Below are 13,605 nucleotides of genomic sequence, written 5' to 3'. Positions count from 1 at the left end.
AAATAGTAAAACATTTAAATTTATATAGTGTCAAATAAATATGTATCATTAACGATATCGGTGTGTGTGTATATAAATATATATAAATATATATATATTACAAAAATAGTGGAATCTATTTACATTACATTATATTAATTTTATAAATTAAATTATTTAACATTTACTACTTTACACTGTGTATATGTGTGTGTATATTTATACAAAGGGAAAAATTGTGTGAAGGCACTGTGCAAAAAGTACTAACTGTTAATAATAACTGACTTCCTATCCCAGCATGCAACACAAGTTTTATTAATTAGTCACATGCTGAGGAGAGTGCCTATTTAAACGCACTGTGACTGTGCCATTACATCCGATGCCTGTGAGCAAGGGGAATGAGGCCCCGAAACACGTAAGTCTGTAATTTTACTCCGAGTGAAGATGTTGCTTTGCCAATAAATAGACTGGTTTGGAATGCGCTTTCGAATCGAGGGTGCTTTGTGTGAAAAATTAATGGCGGCAGTCCAGCCGCGAAGGCGCACCACCCCTTAAGTCCGGGGGCCAGGGAGACAACAAACTGCTCAGCAGTCTCCCTGTTGGAAAACCAGTCAGTGTGAATGGTATCATCTATCATGTTGGAGGCCCACTGGAGGGCTTTTGAAACTGAACAATTGTATGTAAGTAGACACAACCTACAAAGGGAAAAATTGTGTGAAGGCACTGTGCAAAAAGTACTAACTGTTAATAATAACGGACTTCCTATTCCAGCATGCAAAACAAGTTGTATTATTTAGTCACATGCTGAGGAGAGTGCCTATTTATATATATATATATATATATATATATATATATATATTACCTACTGGCGGTCGCCAGTAGGTAGTTATAGTTAGGACCACGTTTCCATAGGAAATCCGCAACATTCTATTTTGAATAACTTTGGCGCCGGTCGACGAATCCTCGCGAATTTTTCAAAATAGGTGGGGCGCTACGCTCCGCTCCTACCCTGAAAGTCTCGGGGGGATTCGTCAAGCGGGGGCTGAGATAAAAGAGGGGTCCCAAAACGCGTTTTTCCCATGCATTTTTCCATAGGACCTTTAGACACAGCTACAGCCCGAACGGCTGAACAGAATTACTAGAAATTTGGCAGAGAGGTAGTCCTCAGGTCAAGGAAGTGCCTTTTGTAGGTTTGGTGTAAATCTGTTCAGTAGATTCTGAGAAAATAGCCTTTAAATCAATATATATATCTGAGCCAGCTTACGGTGCGCTTACGGTACGCTTACCGTACGCGTACGGTGGCGTGCGCGAGCGCGATTCTGATTGGCTCTTAGATCTTAGTAAACATTCGAATCGGCCGAAACCAGGAAGCGGCGGCCGCCATTTTCTCTCTCGCACTGAGAGTGTGGATTAAAATACAAAGCACAAAAACATGTAAAGGGGATGTTTGGACAGCTCCAAAACACCTAGCCATGTTGAGGGAGTCCCCAAAGATCCCCCAAGGCCAAAAACTGAATTTTTATTTTTTCGCTAATTTCGCCGATTACGCTTACCGTACGCGTACAGTAAATAAATATAAAAAAAAAAAATTATCCACACTCTCCCCACCCCGTGTGCAAATGGTGCCCGAATGGCACCATTTGTGCATGGCTTATAAAAGGTGTGAAAAATTTAAATATTACCTTTCAAAACGAAGTGCATCATATGTCCTCCATGTGCGCACGGTGCGCGAAGCGCATCGTGCGTACATGGCCCATCTAGTGTAACGTGGGCATGCGGTGCGCGTAGCGCACCGCGTGCCCACCATGCGTGCACGGCACTAACTGCGTAAAGTGGGCGCGCGATACGCGAAGCGCACCGTGCGCGCACGGAACGAACTGCGTTAAGTGGGCGCGCACGCCACGAATGGCGTAAAGTAACTTAGCATTTAAAAAACCGTACTAATTCACTGAAAAAAACATAGGTTTCACACACGTTATAGTTAGGAATTAGCATTTAAAAAACCTTGCAAATTCACTGAAAAAACCATAGGTTTCACACATGTTATAGTTAGCGGAAATTTTACTGATAAAAAAACAATGAAATTCCCCCGTTATAGTTAGTGCAGGCAACTATAACTCACGCGACCGCAATCTTCTGCTGATGACATATGTGTCTTTATGAAAAAAAAATATTTGTAATATATGTATAGCTAAAAATTTATGGAAGAAGACATGGGCAAATAAGTGTCTAAATACAGTATTAGCATCAGCAGAGGATTGCGGTCGCGTGAGTTATAGTTTCCTGCACTAACTATAACGGGGGAATTTCATTGGTTTTTTTATCAGTAAAATTTCCGCTAACTATAACATGTGTGAAACCTATGGTTTTTTCAGTGAATTATATATATATATATATGAGCAAGACTTCATGAAGAAGTCGAAACACGTCTTTAGTTGCCAGAATAAACCTTAAAATTTTGAAACTTCACACCGGAGTAGCTCGTTTTCTCCTGCTGGAAACTCTGGGATATATATATATATATATATATATATATATATATATATATATATATATATATATGTATATATGTATATATACATATATATATATTATCTACTGGCGGTCGCCAGTAGATAGTTATAGTTAGGATCGTGTTTCCATAGGAAATGCGCAACATTCTATTTGGAATAACTTTGGCGCCGATTGACGAATCCTCGCGAAATTTTCAAAATAGGTGGGGCGCTCCGCTCCTTCCCTGAAAGTCTCGTGGGGATTCGTCAAGCAGGGGCTGAGAAAAAGGGGGGGTCCCAAAACGCGTTTTCCCCATGCATTTTTCCATAGGACCTTTAGTCCAAGCTACAACCCGAACGGCTGAACAGAATTACTTGAAATTTGGCAGAGAGGTAGTCCTCAGGTCAGGGATGTGCCTTTTGCAGGTCTGGTGTAAATCTGTTCAGTATTTCCTGAGAAAATAGCATTTAAAAGCATATATATATCTATAGGCGCGCTCCGTGCGCGTACGGTAAAACTTACCGTACGCGCACGCTGCCGTGCGCGAGCGCGATTGTGATTGGTTGTTAGATCTTAGTAAACATTCGAATCGGTCGAAACCAGGAAGTGTCGGCCGCCATTTTGTCTCTCGCAGTCTGAGGGGGTGAAAAACAAAGGTGGAGAACGTGAAAAGGGGGCAGGGTGGACAATTCCTGACCCCCTAGCCTTTGTCAGGGGGTCCCAGAAGGACCCCCCAAGGGCCAAAATTTCTTTTAATTTTGTTTCGAAAAATCGCGGAGTGCGCGTAGCGTGCGCGTACGGTAGAAACGGAAAAATTCCGCGAACTGCGTAACATGGGCGTGCGGTGTGCTGGTACGGTGCGCGCACGGTGAAAAACCTTAAAAAATAAATAAATACATAACTTAGCATTTAAAAAACCGTACAAATTCACTGAAAAAACCATAGGTTTCACACACGTTATAGTTAGGAATTAGCATTTAAAAAACCTTGCAAATTCACTTAAAAAACCATTGGTTTCACACATGTTATAGTTAGCTGGACATTTCACTTGTGAAAAACCATTGAAATTCCCCCGTTATAGTTAGTGCAGGCAACTATAACTCACGCGACCGCAATCCTCTGCTGATGACGTCCGATATTACATCACTGATGACATATGTGTCTTTCTGAAAAAAAAATATTTGTAATATATGTATAGCTAAAAATTAATGGAAGAAGACATGGGTAAATAAGTGTCTAAATACAGTGATGTAATATCTGACGTCATCAGCAGAGGATTGCGGTCGAGTGAGTTATAGTTGCCTGCACTAACTATAACGGGGGAATTTCAATGGTTTTTCACGAGTGAAATGTCCAGCTAACTATAACCTGTGTGAAACCTATGGTTTTTTTAAGTGAATTTGCAAGGTTTTTTAAATGCTAATTCCTAACTATAACGTGTGTGAAACCTATGGTTTTTTTCAGTGAATATATATATATATATGTATTTTGCTATCGCGCTCCTTTTGTCTTCCCTCGCCCTCAGGCAGTTGGATCGCTGATGCCGGCGGAGCGTGCAGGAAGTATTTGCTTAGTTCTCATGCCACAATAAGCGATCACTCAGAGGCTAATAAAACCAGCAGTTATTCTGTATTTCTAGTATAGTGGAATGTATTTACCTTACATTATATTAATTTGATAAATTAAAATATTTAACACTTACTACTTTACACTGTGTGTATGTGTATATATATTTATATCAGTAGCTCTTGCATAGGAGATGCTTGTTTTTTCTTGTGTGTATTGGTTGGACTATGTGATGGTCAAGAGAAGTGTAAAATTGTAAATTAAATGTTTTGGGGATATTATGAGTAAACCCACAATAGAGCACTCAGTGTCCCGTTGGTTTATGCCATAATATTCCAGTGTAAACATTTAAAAGGATTGCAGCTGCAGTTTCAAAGGAGAACACCACCAGAGTGTCAACCAATTATGCAAACAAATTACACAGCAGCAATTAACATTTAATGCTTCGGAGCCTTTATGCATTTCTTAGCTTTTCATTGCCACAGCTGAGCCAATAGGTTTATGATATTCTTGTATTTTTTTGTGTTATTTATTCTGTGACGTATTAGGGACAAATGTAATCCTAATAGAATAATTGACCAGCTTGGCTGAATATTTAGCTGTTTGTGCCCTGTCATGCTCTTTTTTTTATATAGCTCTTTGGCTGGGTGACAGTAGTTTGCATCATTTTAGCTGTTGCCACTTGATGAAAGGAAAGTTCATGGAAGAAAGAGCAAAGCACTAAAGTACTTGAGGACTGGCAAGCCAGGCAAACCGGAGGAACGTGGCTGGTCACGGGCAGATAGACTCCATGCCATGTGTCGAATGACGAAATACATGATTGGCACGATTTCCTTACAGTCCCAGATTTCTTACTTCGAAACTGAGTGCCAGGGCATACATCTTCACCAAAGGAATGTAAGTGATGGGCACAAATGTCGTGCAGCTGGAGGGTAGAATCCTCGTTCACAGCTTCTGCTTGCCGGGGGTCACCACATTCAGTAGCGTATGTAAAACTACTGAAAACAATTGAATATGGATGTCTTACCCACTGGATTCACACCCGCAGCGAGCGGGCAGTCCCACAGGAGTTGGAGCTGAGAGAATCAACGGTGTGGATTGTCAACTACATCAGGAGGTGCTTCCTTTTAAGTGTTGCTGAAGCGGATAACCTGATTAAAAAAAGACAACTGTAGAAATAGTGAAAAATGCCCCTGAGCCCCATTTTAAGCATGCATCATGAGCGCGTCACAATCGACAGAAACAAAACTGTTCTCAAGCCCTGCCCTCTCCTTATTATTAATGTATTTTTTTATTACGTCAAAAATAGCACAAACCCCAAAAACATGCTGGCATGTACGCCATGTAAGCTACAGCTGTCTTCAGCAAGTCTAAAAATACTATGAAAAGCAACTGCTATTAAAAAAAAAAAAGTGAAAGAGTGGGCCAATACATTAAAAAACATACATGGTTGTACCCTATCTGTCAAGATGTCACTTCCCTGATGGCATCAAAGCTTGGGAAGCAGTGACGTATTGAATGAATGAATGAATGAATGAAGGGATTTGCTGCGTGTGTGGCTACTCAGAAAGAGTATCCAGGCACATTGCAGAGCATAAGATAGGAAGGAGTGCAGAGAGGCTAGAGTGTGAAGAGCCAAGTTGTGAGTTTCTTTATAAAAGGCCCCTCGCCTTCAGTTTGACGCAATTGTAATGGAAGCCTATTCCAGGCTTGCAATCCAAGGCAGGAGAAGGAGCTGCCTCCTGTGTGTGCTGGGCAGACCCTAGGAGTTATGGCCAAATGGCTGCTGAAAGAGTGCAGGTTTCTCTTGGGTATGCAATGGCGTATCCTGGATGACAGCCAACCCAGGCCAGAGCTGTTCATTTCTTTATGTATTATGAGAAGGGCCTCAAATAAGATCTGTTTATTCACAGGGAGCCCGTGAAGATTTCTCAAATGAGGCGAGACAAGGTCTTGGCTTGGTAGATTGGGCACCAAGCCAGCAGCCGCGTCCTGGACTTTTTGCAGTTCCCTCAACAAATATTGTGTGACACCTGCATAAAGAAGCCTAAAAACGGGACGTGTTTATTCGGTTAAAATGTGTCAGTGCGTCGGGACAGTCACCCCAAGTAACTCACTTTACACACTTTAGGTGCATTAAAACATGTACTCAAATCTTCGCTTGGCCAATCATGATTAAGGGGGAGGGGCTTCTTTTCTTTGACTAATTTCTGGTTATTATACCGTTGAACAACGGTCGGAGATGGTTTTCTTCGCGAGACAAAATTTGTTGTGTTGTAAGGGCTCCCTCTAGTGGTTGTTAGTAATTTAGAGGTTTTTACGTTTCTCAAAACTTGACACATCCACGCCACCGGAAACCCTTCCCTAAGGAGGACATGAGGATCGCGGTTTAAAAAACACGAACGATTTGTTTATGGCGAAAGCCTCATTCAAGTGTCCCCGACACACACTAGTAATGGCATCACGACCAAAAGGAATCTGCTTCCTACGAGGGAAAACCTCTTAAAAGGAAACTTTGACATATCATCAAGGTATTCTTTGCCTTCCCACTATCGGTGAAATGTAGTGATTGTCTGTCCAACACGGATAGATATATGTTCGTTACCGTAAAAACAAAGACTCGAACAAAGGAGGAGCTAAATCCTTTAATAAAAAAAATAATACATATATAGCGATTGACGCAAATCCTTACACTTGCCCATAGACCCGATTTTAGAAGCCAAAACTGGCTTCAGGCTGAAATTGCCTCTGCTTCAATAGATGTCAATGGGAGGAATACATTCTCTTGACTTTTTTTATGTAATTCTCCCGCTTTCCTCTTCTAAAATGTTGGCATGTATTGAAATCATAACGCTTATGAGTGACCCCCACCACAACAGGTATAGATACAGATCTGGAAACCGGTGTAGACTGGTTTGGTACTCAACAAATCTTGCCCCCAGTTCAAAGATCCCTTCCCAGAAGTCTCCAGGAAGTTTGGATGAGGGGACAGCCTTAGATGCATTTGGCAAGCCAATGTTTGACCATGAGCAAACACAATACCAAATAAAAGCAGCCCTTGCAATTTGTATCCATACATTTATTTTTCTTTAGACAAGATTTAGAGGAATAAGCTGGAAGCACATTAACTCCTTTTTGATTAACTAGGTAGCAGTTTCTCCTTCTGTTGATTCAAAATTGGTGACTTTCTTTTCAAATACAAAAGAGCCCCAAAAGGCATTGGGTAGTTAGAGCATCATACCAAGATACACTGCTGGTCTTAGTGACCCCCTCCCCCCCCCATCCAGAAGTCTTGTCAATCTTGTTTCAGAGACCTCCACGTCTTTTGGGACACGCAACTTCTTTAATCTCACCAGCACGAAGATAGGTGAAACTATAAAAGGTGGACTAAAACAAGAGATACTTGCTGCTAAAGAACCCTGTCGAGAGGCTTAGCCGCTTCTTTCTTTAGAGAAAATTCGACCAATGACAAGGATAAATATGTTGCCTTTCTTGCCCTGACTAAATTCTTTTCAGTGCCAGTTGGGATGGGGGCTGTCCTGGCGACTGTTTTCAAAGTTCCTTTCCCAAGTTTCAAACTGCAGATGGGGTCCTTTTTAAAACCATCAAGAAGAGTCTCATTTTCCCTCTTAGCTCAAGATTTTTCAAAACAAGTTTCAATAGAGTTCTAGGAGGATGCCAGCTGTGGCCATAAGTCTTCAGCATTTTTGTCTACAGATCCATAATACTGTACAAGTCATTGGCAGCGAAATAATTACAACATCCAGTTTTCTTTTGTCAACAAGTAGTGACTTTTAGTACGGCAAGATTCGGAAGATTTGCTAGGGAAATACACAGCAGATAGAACCTGAGCGCCTACATCCGGAGGATTTCCTAAGTACTATTTTTCTAGTTCAAAGGAAGAGCAGCGTTTATCTTTCCGTAAATTTAAATTAATTCCATGTATCTGTCCTTTATTGACCATTCAGTCTGGAGACCTTAGCCTATCCTCGGAATTCTTTTTTTGTGGGAGTGGATGGTGACTGTCTAAAAGTTGCATACCTCGATGCAAAGCTAGCTCAATCCCAGGAAATAGCTGCAATGTTGGTGTGAGTGTCCAACAGGACAATTCTCCTGTCTTCTTAACAGCCTCTTGCTAGCACAAAAGGGCTTCACAAAATTGGTAAAACCTTTTTTGCATATTCTCTCATTGTTCAGGAGGATCATTTGATAGCGTATTTGCATAACATATTGTTCATAAGCAGTGGCGGCTCGCCGTGGGAGTGCTGCGGGGTGGTAGGGCGGGGCGGGGGAGGGGAGGGGCAGGTTGGGGGGTAGTGGAGTCCAACATACGACGCACAGGAGTGAGGTAACTAATTAAATAAATTAAAAATTTACCTTACGCGCGCTGCATCGCCAACTCGGCGATGCAGCGTGTGTAAGGTAAAATATTCTATTTATTTAATTGCTTACCTTACTCCTGTCTGTCATATGTTGGACTCCACTACTCCCCCCACCCTGCCCCTCCCCTGCCCTGCTTCACCGCCTGCAGCACTCCCACGGCGAGCCGCCACTGTTCATGAGACAGACAGCAAAGTCTATAGTAGCTCAATTCCAATATTTTTTGTTTTTTAGTTGAGCTTTCAGATAAAATAATTCTGTTAAATCCCTGCTTTACTTGGCCAGAAGGGTAGAATTGACACACAGCTTGGGGAACGCCAAAGCACTGCCCGCCAGACCATGAATTAACGTGCAATCTGGCAGGCGGCATGTGGACAAGTTTGATGATGTGTCAGAGCGGCGCTGGCGTGGCGACCGGCTGCCACACCACCAAACCTGTAATCAGGCCCCTGGTTTTTATTAGTTCCTCTCCAAACATGTACATACAGTGGGGTAGCTTGATCACTTAGATGCATCAATCATGTAGGCAATCTTCAGGACCTACCAAGAGCTAGTCTGAAAGTCCATTGACAGATAATCAGGGAGTAATATGTGGCCACTTCTCATCAGGTAGGCCATGATCTCCAATCCATAGTGCACCTTAACTCTTTTGAACTAGTTGCTGTTCATTTGATATCAAGACCTTAGAAAACGAAATTAAATGTTTATTTCTTCTTAGACATGACAATTAGATGGTAGTTCAATACAGCAAAAACGTTGACGTGACCAGATTTAGACTCAGACCAAACTGTCAAAGAACTTTTGGTGTAGGAACTTGGGTTTTGATTGAGGAGAGGGGGTGAATACCCTTCTCAAACAACAACCAGAACCCCTGTCAGAGTGTCCCAAAAAGTCACCAAATTAACATGTGCCTAACCATCTGGTAGCTTAGCATACAAGCAGTCAGGTTTAGTTTATACATTGATTTTATTTATTTATTTTATTTGAAGAGATTTATATAGCGCTGGCTAGACCCGGAGGTATCAGAGTGCTTTACAAGAGGTTACACATTGTTACAAAGTTACATCAGTTACAAGATTACATCTGTTACTAGAACATTAAATAGCGTAGAAAACAAGACCAATGGAGCATAGAGGGTAAGGGGATAAAGTAAAAGGGGTATTGAATGCAGATCAGGTCACAGCAGACCAGCCACCAAAAAGTCAAGAGTCAAACAGGTAGGGTTCCCGGAATCAACCACCTCCAGAGCCGAATTCCCTCACAGGGTCAGGCCACAATTAGGGAAGGAACGGGTCAGAGGGAGGGGGCAAAAAGTGTGCCTCACCATGATCTTGCAATAAGAGAGGGGTCAAGGTGACTCAAGAGAGGTCAATTAAGGGCGATGGTCAATGAGGTGGTACAAGGCGTTGACCAGCGGCATGAATCAGTCTAGGAGTATGTTGAGACCGTAAGACGGAGGATTCAGTTCATGGACCCCAAGTACCTGCAACAAAATGGCAGGATTGCGAGCAAACACAAATCTGGTAAAAAAGCCAACAAGGAAACCTACCCCAAGAGCATGGCTGTATGGAGAGGGCAGTCACCAGATCTGGAATGGAGGAAGGCTGGAGGTCATCGATCCATCACGAGTCATCAGAAATCCAGGGAACGTCAAAGTCGCAGGCGCCAAGGCAGCAGCCCCGAAGAGGAAGGCAGCTACGGGGTCAGGAGGGCGTGTCAATGCGGTAAAGGGAAACAAACTCGGTTATAAGGGCAGCAGCGTCGTGGCACTCTCGAGGCGGCTTTGATGAGGGCAACAAGATCATCACGTCTCGGCCGGAGCCCCGGTAAGGTGCAAACAGGACGCCAGGCAAGACAAAAATCAGATCAAAAAGCCGGCATTTAAAACCTACCCCAAAAGCAGAGCTGAATGGGAAAGGCAGCAGTCGGTTCTGGTGGGAGGAAAGGTTGAAGGTCGTCAATATCTCCCGGGTCATCCAAGTCAGGGGAAGTCAGCGCGGGCACCCAGGTAGCAGTCCCGGAAGAGGATAAAGTGTATAAAGTGTTTGAGCAGCTCACAAACAGTAATAAAGTGAAAACACAACACAAGAAAAGTCCCACACCAATTTCGAAAAAAAATGGATACAATTTTAATAAGGAAAATGACACCAAAACGAATTAAATTCAATCCGTAGAATCAGATTCAGGAATTTTTAATGTTTTAAGTGAAAATAAAACTGCCTAAAAATATCAAAGCGCCAGCCACAGGTATCTGGTCGAGCAAGACTGGGACAAAGTCAAAAGTTAAAGCCGACCGTGATGGAGTGCAGTTCAGCTACACAAGGTGGATTGAGCCCGGTCTCAGCTTACTTTTGGACCTAGAAAACTTTCTGAGAAAAAGTGCACCATTTAATACCAATGTAAGAAATTGGGTTTTTAGTTGAGGGGGGCGAAGACCCTTCACAAGCAACAACCACAATCCCTTTCAGGTTGAACTACAAAAGTCACTAAGGGAGGAGGAAACCAGGGTTTCCTGCCCACAAGCGCATGTGCAAGGAGTTCCAATTCAATTTCCTTGGACTTTTAAGGGGGATACCCCATCTCTTGGGCCCACACTCAACTTAAAGGTGAGGGGGTTCACACGTCCCCATCCAAGCCTCTTGTAGCCCCTGGGACCCCGTCCCCTGGGGCCTGTCTTATTTGTAGCTGGCTGCCTCGGTGCCACCCCTGTGGCCTCAGCCAGCCCCTCACACTGCGGAAAATGTTTCTGCATGCTCTGGCCAGGCGGGAGTAATGTCTGCTTCCTGGCTTGCAGGAGTACGGACAGGGAGTCAGAAGTATGCCCCCACCCATCAGGAGCATTTCTAAAGCTCCTGCTGAGTGAGAGTGGGTATGACTTACCTGCCCACTATCCCATGGGCAGGGAAGGCATGCCGTCTCCCACCCGACAAGAGATCTAACAGTGCTCTCGCCGGGTGGGAGCACACATCTTTCCTTGCCCGCGCTGATCTGGGCAGGGAAACTACTGTGTCCTGGGGATGGGCTCAACAAAATGGATGGTAGAGGCACTCCGTAAGATATAGTTCGTATTAGAAACAATATTTTACTTGTTTAACTGTCCTTTTAAATAGCGTGCTGTGGAGTAGATTCCAACAGTCATGGAATCCAAACAATTCAAACCTCCAATACTAGGACCAGTGGGGCCCTGGTCTCCACGCACAGTTGCGTTCAGGTAAATACCTTGACAAAATTCTCAGAAACTGTATTCTACTTATGCAGACTCGATCCAAAATTGTAGTGAATGAAAAAATATGTCGAATCAATATATCAATGATTGTAGCAATTTATTCATTGCGAAAATATTAGTTAATTGGATCATCATTCATTTCTTCATACAAATCCAAATTCCAATCTTTCAAAAAAATCCACTTTTTTAAATGCCCAATGCATTTCGAGCCAACCGGCTCTTCGTCGGGGGCTAAGTATCTAAAAAATAAATCAACATTACATATTTTCAGAATGAACGTCACAATGATGGTTAAACGTCAGTTTGCAAATACATGATCAAATTCCACATTTAATAACAACACTCCAAGCATAAACACGACTGAGTTAATAAGTTGTGTGACCGGATAATGACCCGAAATGACCATCACCATGAATGAATAAAGTTGTGTGAGAAGTGAATGAAACTGAAAGAAATGAAGGGCTCAATGAGACTGTTACCTTGTAACTCGACGGAAAAGAAACGCTCTTCAAGACGAAGAGTTCAATCTGAAAACAGAACACAATGAAATATCGTCTCTGAACATTATAAATGAAAAAGACTGACGAGAACGATCAGGTAACAAATCAAGTGAAAATTCTTACCACCAAAGTAAAACGTCGTCGAATAAATGTAGAGGAAACCTATCCGACTGCTGATTCAAAAACCAACAGGTGAGACTAATAGCGGCACGGTGGGAGCATGCGCTTATATCAAAACATGGTGAACATAGATAAGGTGACTAAAAAACGTTGAGGTGACTAAAAAACGTGAACCCATAACCAAATGGGTGAAACTCTCGCGAGAGTAAATACCATTCTAAACATAAACAAGGTGACTGAAAAAAGCACAGGCTCTGATCAAGAGGGATGCTCACTCGTGTATCAGACATAAACGAGGTGACTGTACGCATGAACCCGAATCTAGAAGGAAGAGATACTCGCGTAAAGCTAAAAACAAGGTAGAAGATGCCGCCATCTTGAAAGAGAGCAAAATGTACCCGAAGAGGGAATAGTTGAAAGATAGTGCAAAATACAATATATACCTGGGAAAATCAAAACATACAATGGTGAGGTCACTGGTCAGGGTAATTAAACCCAAGAAAAAATGGTTAATCACATTGATATGTACGTGAAAATGCAGTACTACCCTGATACAAAAAACTGTAACATGAATACATCATAAGTAACAAGCATAGTCTATTTTGTCATTAATGCCTTTCTCCATTAAAGTGTCCAAACGCTTAATCCAATAGGTCTCCCTCTGTAGGAGACTTCTGGTAAGGTCTGTATCCTGACGTTGCTCAACTCTTTCTAGCACAGAGAATTTGAGTTGGGCAATACTGTGCTTTTCTTCATTCCAGTGCATGGCCAGACTGCTGTGTTTGTTTGATGTTCTGATTGTACTTTTGTGCTCAGATATCCGCACTTTAATTTTTCTTTCGGTTTCACCCACATACAACTTTCCACATGGACATTTGATATAATAAATGAGTTGATTTGAATTGCAATCTGAAGTGTGGCGAAGTTGAATGGTTTCTCCAGTGGATGGATGATTTAATGTGTTACCAATGATAACATTATTGCAATGGATGCAGTTGTAACATTTACTCATTCCTTTTTAAGCGATGTTTCCTTGCTTAATCGGAGTATTGATGATTTCTTTGATGTTTTTTGCACGTTTGTATGCAAACATAGGAGGATCTTTAAAGATGTTGTGAAAATCAGGCTCATTTTGTAACAATTCCCATCTCTTGGTGATGATGTTTTTCACTTTGCCTGATACTGTAGAGTATTTGGATACAAACACTTGTCTAGTTGTCTGTTTACGTGGTCGACTTAGTAAAAGACTGTCTCTATTGAATTTAGATGCGCGTTGTTTGGCTGATTCAATCACTTCTACAGGGTATCCCCTAGCAAGATACATCTGCTGTTGGAGTAATA

This window comes from Triturus cristatus, chromosome 2_1, assembly GCF_964204655.1.
Source record: "Triturus cristatus chromosome 2_1, aTriCri1.1, whole genome shotgun sequence".
Taxonomy (NCBI): Eukaryota; Metazoa; Chordata; class Amphibia; order Caudata; family Salamandridae; genus Triturus; species Triturus cristatus.
Note: the sequence above shows the minus strand (reverse complement) of the source record.